Here is an 18,729-nt window from a genome sequence, read left to right as displayed (position 1 = left end):
TCCCTTCGATGGCATTTTGAAATCATATGAGTTGTACGCGCCTTTATTTTTAGCTTTAAAAGACTCAATATTAGGTAACCAGTTGGAGAGGGGATGTTTATGTTAATATCGTACCCGTCAAATTAGCGTTAAAGTGGCAACTGACTGAGGCAAGACAGCTATCCCCACGATGCCTGTGGCACATGCAGGGGCGGTGGAGCTGGGGAGGGGCGGACAGACTGAGGAAGCGGCCCGCGCAGAGCGCTGCCACTGCAGGAGCTGGCGCTGCTGCCGGCTGCGGGGCTTATTCAAATGTCACCCGCTGCCTTTGTGATTCGCAGGGACCCAGTCTCGGTATGGTAATATGGGGCGGGGGAGCGGGTGTGTGGCTGCGACGAGAAGAGAGTTGGGGGACGGGGGTGCTCAGGCAACTGCTCCCGCGGCAGCCCAGCTGGGGCAGAGCACCGGCGGCGCCTTCCGTCCCGTCCCGCCAGGTGCTGTCCCGCCGGGTGCGGTGCCGTCGAGGGCAACGGCGGCTCGCAGCGAGGCAGCGGTAGGGGTAAGCAGCAGTGGCAGCACGGGGAGTGGCGGGGCGTGGGGTCATTGCCCTGCGCCACCGAGGGAGCCGCGGGCAGGGAGGCGGGAGACAGACGCACTGCCGCACACTTGTGCCGGGGGCAGAGGAACATTATGTAACATATTCATATACCCTCGCTCACCAACACCTACACATACCGCTCTCCCTCTGTGCCGTCTGCTACCTGCGCACACACCCGATCTTGGGCTAGGCACTCACCTTTGTGAGTCTGTCTTGCACATGTTACTACAGATCTATAGAAGAGCGCGATGCATGCGACCTAATTCAAAGCAATAGAAAAAATAGGTCCAGTGGGCTAAGAGTCCCCGACATCACTCGTAAATGGGCATCTGCACACAAATGTGTAGTCCTACCGCTGTTCATAAAAAATGTGTAAAAAATTACTTTCCTGTATGAATTATTGCTCTCTATAGTAAGGTAAGAATTAACCTAATGGATGATAGTATCTGTTTACGGAGTTTTTTAATGTTTTACGGGTAGCCATCTAACCAATTTTTATTGGATGACATATATGACTTCTTTAGTGTAGGGCTTGTACAACTGGAGTTAGAAGTAGTACTGGAAATACCATAAGAAATCAAATGAAAGTATACGTGTTTTGAAATAGGTATTGAGTAATACAAAACGAGCATGACATTCTGATCTTTATTTAAAAATACATATATGCGTGGCAGTCTTGGAGGTGAGGCAATTTTTGTCTTACATGTTTATGTAGGTAAGTCATTAATGGTGTAACTAATTATCTATGCATGTACTTCGATTTTTTTTTAAGAAAAAATGTGTGTATGGGTTGGGATTGTTCTTATGGAGAACATTGCTCATTTAAAATATATTTCTGGAATATAAAGAGAGAGCAATCTTCTGGTTTTAATCAAGTGCAAACTACTCTTTTTTCTTTTTCTTTTTTTTTTTTTAATAAGAATTTCCCCATTAAGGTAAATCGAAATGAGCTAATATTGTTTTTAAATTCAATTCAAGGCCCCTGGATTTTCAGATAAAGAAAATGTAATTATAACGGCATTTTTAAAAAATAACCTTTAAAAATGTCTTTTCAGTAAAGACTTAAGTAGTTGCTTTAAAACTACACATGTTAACATGAATTGTAATAAATTTAATAACGTAGCAGTTAAAGAACGTCCAAAATATCTTCCTTAGAGAAAGCACTCGATACCTGGGTCTACACATTTAAAAATAATATTCTGAAATAAAAGATTCCTGAAATCGACAGAGATATAAGTGCGTTTATAGGTCGTAATTTTGCAATGAAATATTATAAATCATTTGAATCAGTCCCCATTACACACATTATCTATATTGCCTTACACCTTAAAACATTTTTTTTCCTAACATGAAGTTAATTTCCAGGTTCGACCGATTGATATTATAGCTGAACATAGCCTCTTAAGACCCAATAGGCATGTTTTACATCTTTATTTGTTTTATTAGCTTTGTGCATATTTTATAACCTTGTGCAAGCAGGAGGGAGGAAACGGCATATAAAGGCACCTACACAGCAGAGTCATGCCAAAAGGAGGGGGGCGGAGAAAAGGGGGGGGAGTAAAGAAAGGAAGATCAGAGAAAAAGCGATAGCTTCTAAGTTTCGGTTAATTACAAAATGTAAATATAGCTTTATATATGCATCAGTATTAAAAATAACAGGAGGAGGAGGAGGGGAGGAGAATGGCGCAGCGGTGAAGCCTTGATTATGCATAGGGAACCGTCTGGAGCAGCCTGATCTGAACCAGGCTCTTTTCGGTGCCGCATCGCAACCGGCCCCGGTCGACGCAAAGCTGGCGCGCTCCAGCTTTCCCGCGCCTAACTGATATTTATTTGTTTGGTGGATGGGAGGAGGGGAGAACGGATTGCTTGTTCCATTAATTGCGATCTTCATTAATAGGGATGACTGCTCCGGGAATCTTCAGTCTCCAAGCAGTAGGATTTGCATTTTTTTAATGCCCTAATTTCCTTGATTTATATAAATGTAGCTGGACGTACAGTAAACCTCAATCTGACGTCAATGAACATGACCTCGCTGTTAAACCTGGAACGCGAAGCGAGGACGGGGGACGCGGCGGTGGCAGGGGCGCAGAGCCGGGAGCGCAGAACCGGAACCGCTCCGGGCCGAGTCGATGAAGCTCCATCAATACGCGCTGGGCCAGGCCCGGGCGGCAGCCGCAGCAGGGAGGTGGACGGACCACCGATAGGCACCGTCCACAGCTGTGTTGGCTGCTCGGATCCTCATTTGCCACACTGATAAGAGCCCTTGCCCAACAAAATAAACATTAATAAAAACATTAACCCGGTTCGCCCTCCCTCTGTCCCCGCACGGCGACAAAACAAAGGCCACCCTCGCGGTGCGCTATCACGGTCCCTGGAAACGGTGACGAGCGGGAAATAGAAAATACCGATCAAGTAACAAAACCCCCCTCCAGTACTGCACGACACACGCAGTGCAGGTAGATCATCATTGCAAATGACCGTATCGATACAGTGTTAGTGTTTTGATGTAAGGGATTCACTGACATCAGTGCCTGTTTAAGGAAGAAGCAGCAGAAAATGGAAGCATCGCTAGGCAAGCTGTTGGTTCCTCCAGCCGATCTGATCTGCAGGTCAAAACCATCCTCCTGTCTTTGCACTGATTCTCCTATTTGGAAAGATAAGCAGCATTAAAGGGTTCTCGGGTATCTAACTGCAGAAAGTTGGCTTTGTTGTTGATACCAAGGTAGAAAAGGGGAGACGCGAGCAATTTTCTAAAGCTGTCTCCTCTATATCTTTACCTGTACTCTTTCTCCCTTTAGAAACACCTCGATTTTATAATGACGTTTGGAGAACTTTTAGCGCTAGGGGAATTTCTGCTGGTGAGGCTGTATAATTAAATGCAATCGATGTTTTGAAAATGAATGGTATTCTTTATTAGGATCTAAATTTTTATTTTTCTCATGTATGTTTGTCTGGTTTGTTATGTTCCAGAGCACCTCTCTAGAACTTGGCACAGTCACTCTTAGAGCAAACAAGCTGCAAGCTAGCAGCTACACACATGCACACACACACACTCACGTCCTGCTTCTCTATTCACACATCTTGACTAAACTTAAATGGCCAAGCCAGGGAATGGAAACATGAGTGTATTTCCGACTGAAAGGCTGATCCAGACTTTTATAAATCCTCTCAGTAGTTTTGTGTAGCCAATGTTTACCCTGCATTTCGTTAGTTTAGTCTGAGATCGCATTTTTATTCTTATAGAGTTCAGTTGGTCTGTCTTGTCCCAAAGGGCTGTGTTAACATAAGGGTCCATGAGTGCTGTGCGCAGTTGGGCTGTGAAGGACCGTGACCAGGACAGGATGGCCGCACTGCTGTCCTTGCCAGTAGTTGATGGGAAATCCACACCTCTGCGGACTGACTACCCCTTTCCCCGGAGCCGCACTCTGGACGGGACTCCCATATGACAAATATATAAATATATATATATGCGACATACACATATGGAATAATATGTATATATATGCATTTTTTAGTATTTCCCCTCCCCCAGTCTTCTCCCCCCCCCCAGTTTCCCCTCCCCTCGACACATTCTTCACACATGCTCATACACCTTGACACCTGCCTACACGGCTACGACACAGCACTCTATCGAAAACACCATGTGCGGATGTCGTACAAAGTTGTCCCAGACAGGGACAGGCTGTCTGGCAGACTCCCAAAACCCTGTCCCTCTCCTATCCCACTCCGAGGCTCGCCCCCCGACACTACTGACCTGCAACCACCCCCGTCAGCCCACCTCCTGCCCACCCCAAACAGCGAGCACAATCCCGTTGCTGCGTCCTCCCGGACACACACCAGAGAGCCGTCCTGCCTCCCTACCTTGCCGTGCACCACCTCCCTCCCTTCTTCCCCACACACCTCCCGTGGTCAGGCACACTCCCAAACTTCTCCCAACGCACCATGCAGCTCTTTGCCCGGCTCCTGCGCCCTAAAATGAGCTGGCGTTTTCACGGGCGAAATGTTTGTTCTATGCCACTGGTTTTGAACCTGAAGCGTTGAATGAGAAGGAAAAGAAGGAAATCACAAAACTTTAAGAAAGCCTCCTTCCAGCAATCACTGTGCTGATGAGAGGTCACGCTATAAGTTTCATGATAACAAATTGGAAGGTATTCTTCTTGTTGTTGTTGACCGGTTGATCAATTTTGACAAAAGTTACACAAAATGGGAATACGTCCCAAAAACGGTACCCAGAAGAAACCCTTCTTCAGAAGTTAGCTGAGGGAAAACACCTTAGAAAAACTCAACCATTTGATGCGAATTTTTTTTGTTTCCAAAGAAATGTGTGCTTTCCTTCTCTAGGAAAATGTAGCCATTGCTCTTCTTTAGACTAGGCATTTCTATTTTGTTGCATCTGTCAAAATGGGACTATGAGAGGTTTTGGTGTAAATTCATTCTCTCTGGTAATGCACAACATATAGGAGGAATGGGGAAAGACTGTGACAATGGATGAACAAAAGGGCTTCCGTACATCAGCAACAAAAGTGTTGGGAAAACTGGTTGAATTTCAGAGCACGTCCTCAGCAGAGAGGGCCGGACTAGACCTCGGTCAACCCCTCCAAAAAAACTTGCAGACCCTCACATACAACACTTCACTTTCTACTCTGGAGCTTAGAAAGCAATGTGGAAAAAGGAAAAAACAAAAAAACCCACAAACAACCAAACAAAAGCAAAAAGAAGAAAAACCCAACCAACACACCCCTTTTCCTTTCTCTCCCCACCTTTTTTGTTTGTTTGTTTGGTTGGTTGGTTTTTTGTTTGTTTGTGGGGTTTTTTTGTTGTTTTGTTTTTTGTTTGTTTATTTTGTTTGTTTGTTTTTGTTTAATGGAAGCTTTGTAACTATTTTAGAACAAATCGTGCAAGAATTACACCATGGAACTAAACGGCACTTTTAAATAGAGATGAGGAGGGGAAAGATCAGAATATCTGGAGATAAGAAAGAACCTGCTTTCTGTGTTTTAAAGGGGTCTTCACCGTAGTGGTAATCTTTGTTTTCTACTGGAGATTCATGTAACAATTTAAATCTGGGGTCAAATCTTTATTTTATAAAGAACAAATGTAAGTATGGCGAGGGGGATATACAGAACCTGAATTCGTTATAAAAGGGAGAGATCTGAACTTCATTGCACCTCTGCAGTTTCCAATTGAGGGAGTGGGTATATGTGAACCTGAGTTTGGTTAGCAACTCTGTGACAGGTTCAGGGGTAGGAGCTGCCTCGCCCAGTGTCAGACAAAACAGGTTGTCTTAATGGGGCTCCAGGAACTTTCACTTGCGACCGTGAGGGAAAGTTGATTAACAAGGCAGGGGTTTTTGAGTTAACACAATGACTTATATTGGTTAGTTGATTTTGTATGTCTTAAGCTAAACTTGTTGGTCTTGTGTGTGGTTAGGTGTGGGTACTCTTAATTATCAAGAAAATTGCCAGTAAAAGCAGATCTATAACGTTTAAGTTTGGAGAGAGGAAGCTTTTTAGCAGTACCTGGGTAACTTTTGAAGGTGCGCAGACATAGGAACAATCATTCACCGGGTTTTAAATTAGCATATGGGAACTAACTCCTGTTGGTTCTATATTTTTGACCTGTTTTGTAAACAAACAAACAAACAAAAACAAATTTAAAAGTCGAACACATATTTTTGAGATTGCCCATGTGGATTTGTTCACTGAAGTTATTAAATGTCTGTCTCTGTGCTTAGTGGGTTACTTCAAGCAAGTAGCCATCACTTACTTGGTTGTCCAAAATGCAGCCTGATCAAAATATTTGAGCGAGGGTGATTTAATAAATGTTTCATGAGGTTGGCCGGGGCGGCAGGGGCAGTGGCAATGTGTCTGGCATAGGCTCAGCCCGACTAAAACGCACAACTTTTTTGAGAGGGGGGGAAGAGGAGGAGGAGGTGGCCTGCGCCATGTCGCTGCTCTTGGTGTCGCTGCCCCGGGAGTCTGAGAATGGCTGCTGCGTCACGACACGGCACGGCACAGTCCCGGTCGCCGCGGGGTCGGGTTTGGAGCGCGGAACTGCCCTGGCGGCGGGCCTGGTCAGGCTATCCGATGCCGGGGCGCAGGCTACCTTCGACTCTGGAGCGGGCCCTCCGGGGTGCTGGTAGACAGAGAGCGTAATTGAAGCAAGGAACTTACACAATGGCGCTTCTGTTTTAGTCCTTCCTTTCACTCACCCACCAAAACACCCACACACCAAGTAGCATACCTCTCCAAGAACAACTCTACCCCAGGATTCATGAAATGGGTGAAATAACTTATCATAAAATAGCAGAACACAGTTACTTTGTAAGAAATAATATGTTTTTAAACTAAGGCTGATGTAATCGATATGATACAATGACAGAGATTAGATTGTTATATTTATTTACACATGCAACTTTGATATAGTAACAGTTTTGTAACGATCCTGCTTTCAGGACATCAGTGATCTGAAAGACTCAGAAATTCTATCGGGAAAATACTGGCTTAATGTGTTTTGCATGTTTTTTGAACTGAAGGGTAAATGGAGCCTCCATCTTTTATTAAGTAACTGGCAGCTTACAGTATGCAAATATTATATATGCCTCTGTGGCTTTCAGCATCTCTATTCATCAGCCCCAAATGTTCTTAAACTTTTTAAATCTTAGGTCTCCACAAATAATTATGGAATTTGTTGTTATTGTTCATAATTATGTCCTGTAAATATTAATTACCACATTTAATCCTGCAGATACCAGAGTACATTACTCGTATCTATTTTATGTCATATTAGATCATCTGCAGGAAGTGTGTCTAGTTATTTCCCCATTTAATCTAGAGTCAAGCATTTTAATAATGTATTCAATAATCTCAAAATGTTGATATACACAGTACCTCCTGAACACATATGCATTTATCTATTTACATGTTTCATGAACAAGAACAGTGAAATTATTTAAATTATGATCCTTTGCCTTTTTTGTGGCTATTTTTCAGATTTAATCAATACAGGAAGACCACAGGAAATGACAATCACAACAAGAAACGGTATTATTATTTTTTGTTTAATAATAAAAGTCAGACAACAGAACATTTTCTTTAACAGCACACCTTGTATCCATGTGAAATTAGTGAGTGTGGTTTTCTTTTTTTCCCCAAGGTTTTTAATTCTCAATAGTCCACCTGTTCTTATTTTGTATTTTGGATTTGTATTAGATATCTCTTTGCATACCATATGTTCAAAATAATAAGAATATAATCTGCAGTTGCCTGTAAAAATAAATTGTGGTCACAAAAGAAATGATAAGACACTTTTATTAGAAGGCAAACCAGTCAAGTGACTTACCTGCCTGAAAGGAAAGGGATATTATGCAGGAAATACTTGCCTGGATTGTATTGGTGTGACATGTTTTACATTTATGTGAATTCTATTCTAATTTATTATTAAAAGAGGATTCATATAATGTTATATAGTTATGTACTTCATAGCAGTTTAAATAGGGTTCCTATGTATTCCATATAGAAGATAGGGATACTGGCATTGGAACAAGTCTCTGTAATAATTAGAGAATCATAAATATTCCTCTTTAGAGTAAATAGAGACTGTTTATTCTTAAAAACATACACAGAGGATGTTTCTTTTTTACATCACAACTGTCTGGAGACCTATAAAAAGATTAGAAAACAAGCATGGCAACCACATGCCAATTTAAAGGCAATTAATGAGAATTTATTAGGGAGGCAGAAGGAACAAAAAGAAATGTTTGGATTCTGTATTTTCCAATATGCAGATCATTCTAAAGTGGTTTTGGAAAAAAATTACAACTGCTGTATAGATTTTTTTTGTGATATTCACAATAAGCAAACATTTTCATGCAGTCTTACTGGGCACCCCTCGATTTCAAGGCCCTACTAGATGACCGAAAGTTAGAAAATTTAGTTGGCAATATAGCTAATTAACAGCTAGGTTATAATTGTCATGTTGGCTCTTTTGACTTTCTAAGGCTCCAATGATTAATCAACAAAATGTGACAAGTGTATTGCAGCTACTACTTAAGTCAGTGTGTAAGTTGATCTTGAGAACAGAGCTTGATGTTTTAAAGGCATATTTTGCATCTTTAAAACATACTGATTTACAATAAAATGTCTTGCATTTAACTGCAAATTCTGTAACATGGTAACATGTTTTAGTGCATGCATTAATGTGTATGTATGTCTGTGTTAATATGTATTATATATAGAAATATCTCTATAAGCATAGACATACACACATATACACAAGGAACACCTGAATTTTCAGACCTCTGACAATGTAATGCATAAATTCACAATCCTATTGTATGTAACACATGCCTAACCACTAATACTGCTGCCTCTAGCTATTGCAAGAAAAAACATATTTCTGTCTAGCTGCCAATTCAGATAAGCTCATTAGAATTTTACATAATATCAAAATGATCATATGCCTTTAGATATATCAGATGTCTAATTGTCATCCTTGTGCTTGAGCAGCCTGAGTAGTAGAACAGGCTGAGAAGTAATGACAAAGAACAGTAATGAATAATACAGTGTTATAAGAATTCTAAACATTTTATGCCAGACTGTATAATCTGAAAAGAGCACTGGCACAATTACCTCATCCATCTCATATATGGCAAGCACTGGTGGCAAATTGTAGTGTTTCTTTATACCAGAGTATCTAACATGAATTTAAAATGTACTTAGTCCTACACATGTATACATGGTTCTCCTATGTACATACAAGCACACATATGCTTTATTATGTGAGCAGGCTTTACAGTCAGTATAGAACAACACAAATCTCAGTTTATCTCTATGCGTTTAAATATTTCCCCTTAAAACCAGCAACAATTAAAACAGTTTAATTTACAAAGAAATCTATTCAAATGCAGTGAGATGTGTTGCCTATAATTGTACAGAAACATAAAACATGATGCATTATGTTTTATTTTACACCTTGAAAGAATAGTAGCAGCATGAATTTTAAGTAATAATTTCTTTAGAAGTGCAGAGCAGTCCATATTGTCTGTGTTGAATTTTTCAATATGCATCTTATACCAACCACAGTAGGTATGAGCTGTTGAAGTACATTTATTAATTTCAGCAATTAATATTGTAGATCTCAGTCCAGAGTTTCATTGTATTACGTGTAGTTGAAAGACCTTTACTGTTTGCACTTTAGGCTTAGAAAATTTACATACAAATTATAATGTAAATAATTTAAAGTATAATGTGGGGGAGGGGTGAATTGGGAGACTTAAATCTTAAAACTGTACATAATGCATTCTAACAGTTTAGAAATACTTGCCTTCATAAATTTCTTGAGCAATATAAGCATGCGTTTCTTCACTCTAAGTACTAGGTTAATAAAAATAAACAATAAATCAGCATTTTTATTAAGGCATTTCACCATTTGCTGCAATGTTCACCTGTGTTGCATTCTAACACACCACACCCACACACCCCACCCCCCACACACACACTGGGAAATGGGGATCAGGAGAGAGAGAGAGAATAGATGCTATAGAATACATTGGAGAGAAGCCGGAGCCTGCTGCTAGCAGCATTCCGAATAAACATAGAGGAAAATGCGTTGCACAGTCGTAAATACCTGCAAATCACTATAGACACAAAATATGACCGAGCTGTGAAACCATTAAAACCACATCACAGCAGGGCAAATTGTCAATGTCATTACACATCGACTCACTGCGTAACACAGATCTGATTCGCAGTCTCAGAAAGCAAAGCTCTACTTTAAGCTATAGCAAAGTGCCTCACATCTGTCTGCACAAGCAGAGGCTGCCAAAAGAGAAATACAGGCAAAGACGTTCCGCAGATCTGAAACGCTTTTATCTATACTTCGAAAGATAAATCTTCCAGTCTTCGGATATTAGAGCGATCTACGCTAGCAAGAAGGAACATAAAGGCGGCAGGTGGATTTTCCTGCAGTCGGGAGCGGTAGAGGAGGCAATGTTTGGCTTAGTCCCAGGCTGCCGCTGCCGCCGCTGCCGCTAGCAGGGGCAAATCGCTGATCACTCATGCATATCAATAACCGTGTGTACTTGAAATTTCTCATGACATCATCATTACCTTGGTCTCTTGCGGTCCAGGACCTCTGACCTTGCCGGGCTGGTCCACATTTTGTCACTGAAAGCACTCCAATGATGCCCCTTTTCTCCTTTTAGACCGGGGGCAGCAGCAAGCCAGCAAGACCGCATCTTCTTCCTAGCTCTAGGAGACCTGAGAAAGAGAGGATCTTCGCCCCTAAAACACACATACATGCAAGATATTTGCAAACAAGCTGCCACCATTTGGTAAAAATCTCTATACCATGCAGAATCTCAAAGGATCAGGAGCTGGATCCTCGAATCATCTTACCACTTTCTAATGAAATAGGATTTTTTTTCCCCCTCCTTACACTGCACTGGAAATTGTTGATGGCTTTACATCTTTACAGAGTCTAAAGAATCTTCCGTGAGACCGAAGCAATTTACAATGCAAATAGAGGCTTGTGAAGGGATGGATGCTTTTCAGTCTTATCACAGCTTGATGCACCTTAATAACTGGGTTTATTTTCTGATGTTAACAGATGAATTGTTGGCTGTTGCTGCCGGAAATTACTGACTGAAAGAAAAAGTTCGGAATAAACTTTGAAGGCAACAGATCTCTTTCGGATATTATTAGGTGCGCGCATACACATATGTCACAATTGCATAAAAGGATAACTATTTTAAAGCAGCACTAGTATTCTTGGAGGAAACTACACGTCTATCAGGAAAAAAAATCTGGATTCTAGCAAGGAAAAAAAAAAGGAGCTTTGAGGGAAGTGAGTTGTTATCTTTGGTTATCTAGCTGTATGAGTGTTTTGGTATTCATAAAGCTAGATAACCGAAAGTAAAAACTCCTTCAGGATCACCGTACACCATGTGAAAATGAAAGACTACTGCAAGAGACAGTATAAAAGCCCGAGAAAGGTCAGGAATGCTTATTGAATCTAACATTTTTACAGCTAAAGGTGGGAGTGGAGGGAATTAAATGGCATACTTAGTCCAAAATATGAATTTGTAAGATGCTAAATGTTGCAATGAGGAAATGGTACTGATGGTAAACAGTGCATGTGCAACTGTTGCTGTTAAATAAATAAAGAGAAACTCAGACCTGGTAATGTTTAACTGGGATGAGATGATTTTTTTTTTTTTAGAAAGCTATTTGGAAATGCTGTTTCATTCTTCAAAATAATTCATTGCAATGAAATAGCTTTAAAATAAAGCTGGTAGTTGGTTAGGATGAAGATGATGGTTGGTGGTGTTGATAATACAGTGTGGACTGAACTGGAAAAAAAAATCAGTCTGCACTCATCTTAGACAAAACATATTTCAAATAATATCAAACCAGGCTTTCAAAAAAATAAAAGTTTACACTGAAGTGTAGGCAAGCTTAACAATTTGTATCTGCTGAGAACTCGGTGGAGCTGCACAAGGATGAAAAGTGATGGCTGATTTTTATTCTTCTATTCAAAATGCAAGCACAGATGCTTCTCTGTTCTGAGAAGGTTTCCTTGAGGAGGCTATTGAAGCAGAAAGACATGATGGAGACGAAATCGCCTCCCCCCTTGTCAAAGTGTTAAAAATGTTCTGTGTCTTACTCTGCGCCTAGCATTGGAAATGAAAGTGACATTTACTCCAAAAATCCACGTGTGCGCCTCCTCTCTTTTTATTTAAGGATGATCAGATCTATCCAGGAAACAGTTCTGGCATCCCAAACCGAAATAATTAGGACGTATATAGACCTGACAGAAATGGAAAGGGGGTGGGGTGGGGAAGCCGACAGTCTGTCTTGCCTAATTGATTCCGTTAAACGGCGTGTAGATGTGAACGGCTGGGCGCTCCCATTCCCACGCTCGGGGCAAGTGGCAATTCCAGTGCCCCGGTAGCCCGTGACAGACAGCCCTGCTGGGGGTTGGAGGATGAAAAAAACCATCAAGTGCGCTATACCATACTCATCTCCATCGCCTCTGTAAGTGGAGGCATTTCTCACCCACAGTCATCTGCAGGCTCTCAAGTGAGACACCAACTGCTCTGTGGCTGCACACTGTCTCTTTCTGTTAATTCTGCAACCTCGGTACAAGCTCCTCGGGAGCAACTTTCACTTTTCTTCCGTGGCCCAAGTCTCGCAGATGATTTAGGAGAGGCAAGGCAAAGGCAAGGCAACCCCGGAGGTGCAGCTATGGAGACTGCACTTCTCTTCTCTGACAGAATAAATAGTAGACATCATGTGTTGACCTTGCAAACACCTCATGGTTTTTAATAGACACTTGTTTGGATGCTATTCATCTTTATAATTATTGCAGTTAAGGCAGCTTTTACAGTGAAACTGAGCAGGATTGATTTTTAAGGGTAACATTTTCCTTTGGACTTGACCTAAACATCTTTCCAGAGTCACACTAGTGTATAATACTATCTTACACATCGAACATCTCTAAGGTAGATTAAAATAAGATCAGAGATAAGGAAACAATTCTCAAACTTCTTCATAAATTAAAGAGCCAACCTTGTGCAGGTTGTTTGTTTGTGGTTTTGGTGTGGGTTTTGGGTTTGTTTTTTTTTTTTTTTTTTCAATTTTTACTTCGGAATATACTTTTACTTCGGTTTATAATGAAAATATTGATCTTTACGTCACAAACTCTGAGAAGAAGGAAGCAGAGAACCATCAAACAGGTCCTTGAAACACCACATGCATTACTGATTTAAAATAATTAGCCTCCAAAGTAATCTCATATTCTCTGTAGTTCCAAGGATTTTCAGTCTGAAGGGCTTACTCGGTGACTTTTTTACTGAGATTCATCTAGTACCCCAGCCAAACTGTATTTACATAAATTTCCAGTTTAGCTGTTGTACACGTGCCAAAGTTTTACTACTGTAGTAGTGACTGATGAGAAACCCCTTGTTTATTTACATTTGAAGTACTGTTTGCGCGACCGGTCTTTCATTGTTAAATGCCTGTATGCCTTTTATTTACTGCGTGTCCAGGGGTGCTATTTACCTAGAGCCATTGTCTACTACAATTAACATTTACATTACAAAGTATCTGGTTTTCTTTCTCAAAGAGCTTCAATTAAGGCAATAAGCTGTTTTCTGGGGAAACCTATTATTTGCTTAGGCATTCCATGGAGTCAATTTACTTAAGCTTTTGATTGAGTCTTAGTATTTTATGTGAATTTGTTAAGAAAAACACCCCGGGAAAAAAAATCAACATTATAATCGTGTTAGTCATTAGGATATTAAATTGATTTGTACCTTATTGACGATACATTATTATTATTATTATTATTATTATTATTATTATTATTATTATTATTATTATTATTATTATTATTATTATTATTATATTGCTTAGAAGCAAAATGCCCCATTTCTTCCCCCTTTTGTCCTGCAAATCTGACTTGGGAAAAGAGAGCATATGAAAATATTAGTATGCCCTCCAACTTTATCCTTTCTCACGTAGCAAATAATGTTATATAAAATTACTTATCTGTAAACTGCTGTTTCCTTAAAACTTGTAAAAAATCAAACAATATAAAACTTCAAATAAAAATAAGTGTAAATATCAGTTGAACAGTCCTTTGAAGGCTAGTTTTATCACTGGGAAAAAACAGATCAAGTTTATTTAGCATACCACTCCATTGTAAAACAGTTGAGTGAAGTTGCAGGTTGCGTGAGTATGCATGTTAACTAGTAGGAACCCAGGCTTATTCTTTGTGAAAAGGGAGCAGCAGATTGCTGTGCAAGGTCAATGTTAAAAAAGAAGCTGAATTTAACACCATCTGGAAGAAAAGATCCCTTCACAACTTTCTCACACCGTGAGACAAAACTAGTGTCTCTTGTTCTGGGCCCTTGTCTATGCAACCATACAATACTGAGTCATTATACTTTTGCTGAGAGAAAATTTGAGAACACAATATGGGTAACCAGGGAATGACCAAGTTTCATTGTGCCTCCTTAAGTCAATTGAAATCTATGTCTAGAGCTATGAATGGCAGCATTGTTTTCCTCACAGGGGCTGTACTAAATGTCAGTACAGTGTAAAGAAAAACTTGAAACCTGCAAATAACTTACCAGATCTCAATTATAATATTTTCCCACACTAGAACTAATATCATTGTTAAGGTCTACAATGCCCAAAATACGAAAAGAATCAGAGAAATATGAGTTCATTTACAAGTTATTTTAGTCAGATAAACTTTTAAATTTTCTTATGGGAACTTGAATTCAGCATGTAGAGCTGGCTTATAGTTTCCTGAGAAGTTCAAGTTACAAACCTGTTTCTTATGTAATTAAGAAAATAAACTGTGTCAGCAAGCTTGTATCTTGCAACTATTTCAACTCTCTAGCTTGGAGCTGATAAAACATAAATAAGTACTCCATATTACACAGGTTGCTTCTGAGTTGAGCTTAAGGAAAGATTTTTCCTTGAATATTTAGAAGAAATAAGGCTGAAGCTCATAAACAAGGTAATGGATAATATATTTCTGTAGGTGTTGGTGAAATCTATTAATATATCTCAATGTAGATCCAGGTACCAGAAGGAATGTTTCCAGTTCTCTCAGTTTTTATTACCTTTTTTTTAGCTTGATAATAGTTTCTAAGTGCTATTCAGTTTAGTCCTCTATTTAGCATTTTTATATCAATTGGCATTGTTCACAATGCAGACTAAGAAAAAGAAACAGTCCAAATGCATTACAAGGAGCTAGTTATATATTTTATTAGAACATCCGTGTTTTAAATATAATTTACTATGATTTTGTTAGTTTCATAAAATATCATACAGTTCTGCAAAGCAATGAGTAACTACATTTTTTATGAGTAATACATCTGTGCCAATCACATTACCTAGAAAATTACTAAGCAGGAACAATATCTGCAGCATTTGACATTTGCAATTCTATTGAGTAATAATGACAGAGACCACTCAGAGTGGCTTGTGAAAATATAATGTTAGAAAAGTTGTATTTTCTTAATTTCTCATGTAACAAATAATAAGTTAAGAACAATAATAGTAATTAGAATAATCCAGATTTGAAGTCCAAATAGGAGAATGACACTAGTATATGTTTAAATTCCATTCATGGCAGGTAGAAAGTCAAAACTCTGTAAACCTTCTGTAAGCCATAGTGCTAGTGGGGCTGTTGCACTGATGGTAACAAAAGCTGAGTATTGTACAAAATATGGCAGTTAGGGAAACTATATTTACCAGTCTGGAAATGGGTTGCATGAATGGACATATTAATGAGTGCATCTACCCCTTCCTAAACTTGCCATTAATATGCATTAACAGAAGAAATTAATTATTTGTTTCAATTAAAATTGAAATATTTCAATTTCAGTATGTGAAATATTTCATTTCATAAATAACTTAAGAGTGTGCTGTATTTTAGGGCAGATCTATTCTTTCCTGTGTGAATTCTTTCCTGTGTGAATAAGTTGTTTAGCCTGGAGAAAAGGAGGCTGAGGGGAGACCTTATTGCTCTTTACTGCTACCTGAAAGGAGGTTGTAGCATGGAGGGTGTCAGTCTCTTTTCCCAGGTAACAAGTGATAGAAAATAGCCTCAAGTTGCACTGGGGAGGTTTAGATTGGATATTAGGAAAAACTTCTTCACTGAAAGGGTTTTCAGGCATTGGAACAGGCTGCCCAGGGAAGTGGTTGAGTCACCATCCCTGGAGGTGTTTAAAAGACATGTAGATGAGGTTCTTAGGGACATGGTTTAGAGGTGGACTTGGCAGTGTTAGGTTAATGGTTGTACTTGATGATCTTAAAGGTCTTTTCCAACCAAAACAATTCTATGATTCTGTTGACTAGCTCCAGAAGGGAGGGTGAAGTAGTAGACCCACAGAGACACAACTAAAAAGTACATTTAGATTTTAAAAATGCACAACATTTTCATAGATTTCACACCCTGGGATGAGTACATTTTTCAGACCTTACCTCTTTCATAATGTTAATTTAGAGGAAAGAAAATGACAGACTTCTGACAATTAAATTTCCCCACTAAATGGTAAATATATGAGATAAAAAATTAATACATTTTGATGGACCTTTCTGTGAGGGAATGGGAAAGAAGAAGGAGAAAGCCCTTTGGCTTTTCAGTTGTCTACTAACAATAACCTATTTTGTTCTTCTTGAACCTGTCACATGTATTTAGCTATATACTTATGTACGTGTATATATAGACCTATACATTTATAACATGTGGTATAAAGCAGGTGTGAAGATTACCTTGAAGGGCCAGAGTCTGATGTGGATAAAATTGTGGTATTAGCTTTGCTGGGAGCAGGATAGAGTCTCATACCAGAGTGTTGTCTAGCAGATTTAAATGCATACATATAGTAGGAGAAAGGAAGGGGAGCGTTCACTCTGTGTCATTAAAAGTAATGGAATTTCCCCCCTAAGTCAATATGATTAAGACTAAGCTATTAATGATCCAAATCTTGCAGTTCTTGTTCCCCCTGTTCCCCCAATCTGTTGTCTACAGTGGACAAACACATAGGGCAGAGGAGAAGAAAGATTATTTGGGACCCCAATGAAGGAAAGGCCCTGTGCATTGGCAATGTAGAGTCCACGCATGAGGGTTCCTTTCTAGAAAATGAAGAAGCCACAGGCAGCGTTGGCAGAGGACCTGTACCTGTCACCCTCCCATCCCAGCTTGCCAAGCATGGGGCCCAGCTGACCTCCCAGGGAGGGGGGACTTCACCCTTAACAGCTTTTCCAACTTAATTCAACCAGGTATGAACCAAAACCTTGGTGTTGGAACCTGCTTGCCACCTTGGTCTCCTCAACCTGCAGTGAATTATGTGTGGGAGGCATCCCGGCAGGACTGAAGACAATCCACATGACCTCCCACTGCTGAGGGACTCTACTATCATAGAATCATAGAATAGTCTGGGTTGAAAAGGACCTTGAAAGGTCATCTAGTCCACCCCCCTGCAATGAGCAGAGACATCTTCAACTAGATCAGGTTGCTCAGAGTCTCATCCAGCCAGGCCTTGAATGTTTCCAGGGATGGGGCATCTACAACCTCTCTGGGCAATCTGTTCCAGTATTTTACCACCCTCATTTTAAAAAAATTCTTCCTCATGTCCAGCCTGAATCTCCCCTCTTTTAGTTTAAAACCATTACTCCTTGTCCTATTGTAACATGCCCTTCTAAAAAATCTGTCCCCATCTTTCTTATAAGCTCCTTTTAAGTACTGAAATGCTGCAATGAAGTCTCCCCAGAGCCTTCTCTTCTCCAGGCTGAACAACCCCAAGTGTCTCAGCCTTTCCTCATAGGAGAGGTGTTCCACCCCTCTGATCATCTTGGTGGCCCTCGTCTGGACCTGCTCCAACAGGTCCATGTCTTTTCTGTACTGAGGGCTCCAGAGCTGTACACAGTACTCCAGGTGGGGTCTCACCAGAGCGGAGTAGAGGGGCAGAATCACCTCCCTTGATCTGCTGGTCATGCTCCTTTTGATGCAGTCCAAGATATGATTGGCCTCCTGGGCTGCAAGTGCACATTGCCGGCTCATGTTAAATCTCTCATCCAACAGTACCCCCAAGTCCTTCTTTGCAGGGCTGCTCTCAATCCTTTTATCCCCCAGTCTGCATTGATACCAGGGGTTTCCCTGACCCAAGTGCAGGACCTTGCACTTGGCCTTGTTGAACCTTATGAGATTTGCATGGGCCCACTTCTCAAGCTTGTCCAGGTCTCTCTGGATGGCATCCTGTCCCTCAGGCATGTCAACCGCACCACTCAGCTTGGTGTCATCTGCAAACTTGCTGAGGATGCACTCGATCCCAATGTCTGTGTCACTGATGAAGATATTAAATGGTACAGATCCCTGGGGGATATCACTTGTCACTGGTGTCCATCCAGACATTATGCCATTGACCACTACTCTCTGGGTGTGACCATCCAGCCAGTTCCTCATCCACCAAACAGTCCACCTCTCAAATCCATACCTCTCCAATTCAGATAGAAGGATGTTTTGGGGGATTGCGTCAAAGGCTTTGCAGAAATCCAAATAGACAACATCCATAGCCTTTCCTTTGTCCACTGATGTAGTTACTCCATTGTAGAAGGCCACTAGGTTGGTCAGGC

The 18,729-nt window shown here is 40.5% G+C and overlaps 1 long non-coding RNA gene across 1 annotated transcript in view; it reads right to left on the bottom strand.

Annotated features, from left to right (window-relative positions):
- Positions 1–9,907: 9,907 nt before the first annotated feature.
- The window catches only part of LOC136115751 (uncharacterized), a 70,635-nt gene continuing 61,813 nt past the window's right edge, over positions 9,908–18,729 (bottom strand). Inside the window, exon 3 of the long non-coding RNA XR_011736311.1 lies at positions 9,908–10,860. This is a non-coding gene — a long non-coding RNA (uncharacterized lncRNA). The remainder of the gene's footprint in view (positions 10,861–18,729) is intronic.

This window comes from Patagioenas fasciata, chromosome W, assembly GCF_037038585.1.
Source record: "Patagioenas fasciata isolate bPatFas1 chromosome W, bPatFas1.hap1, whole genome shotgun sequence".
NCBI classification, from domain to species: Eukaryota; Metazoa; Chordata; class Aves; order Columbiformes; family Columbidae; genus Patagioenas; species Patagioenas fasciata.
This window is presented reverse-complemented; position numbering and strand designations above follow the sequence as displayed.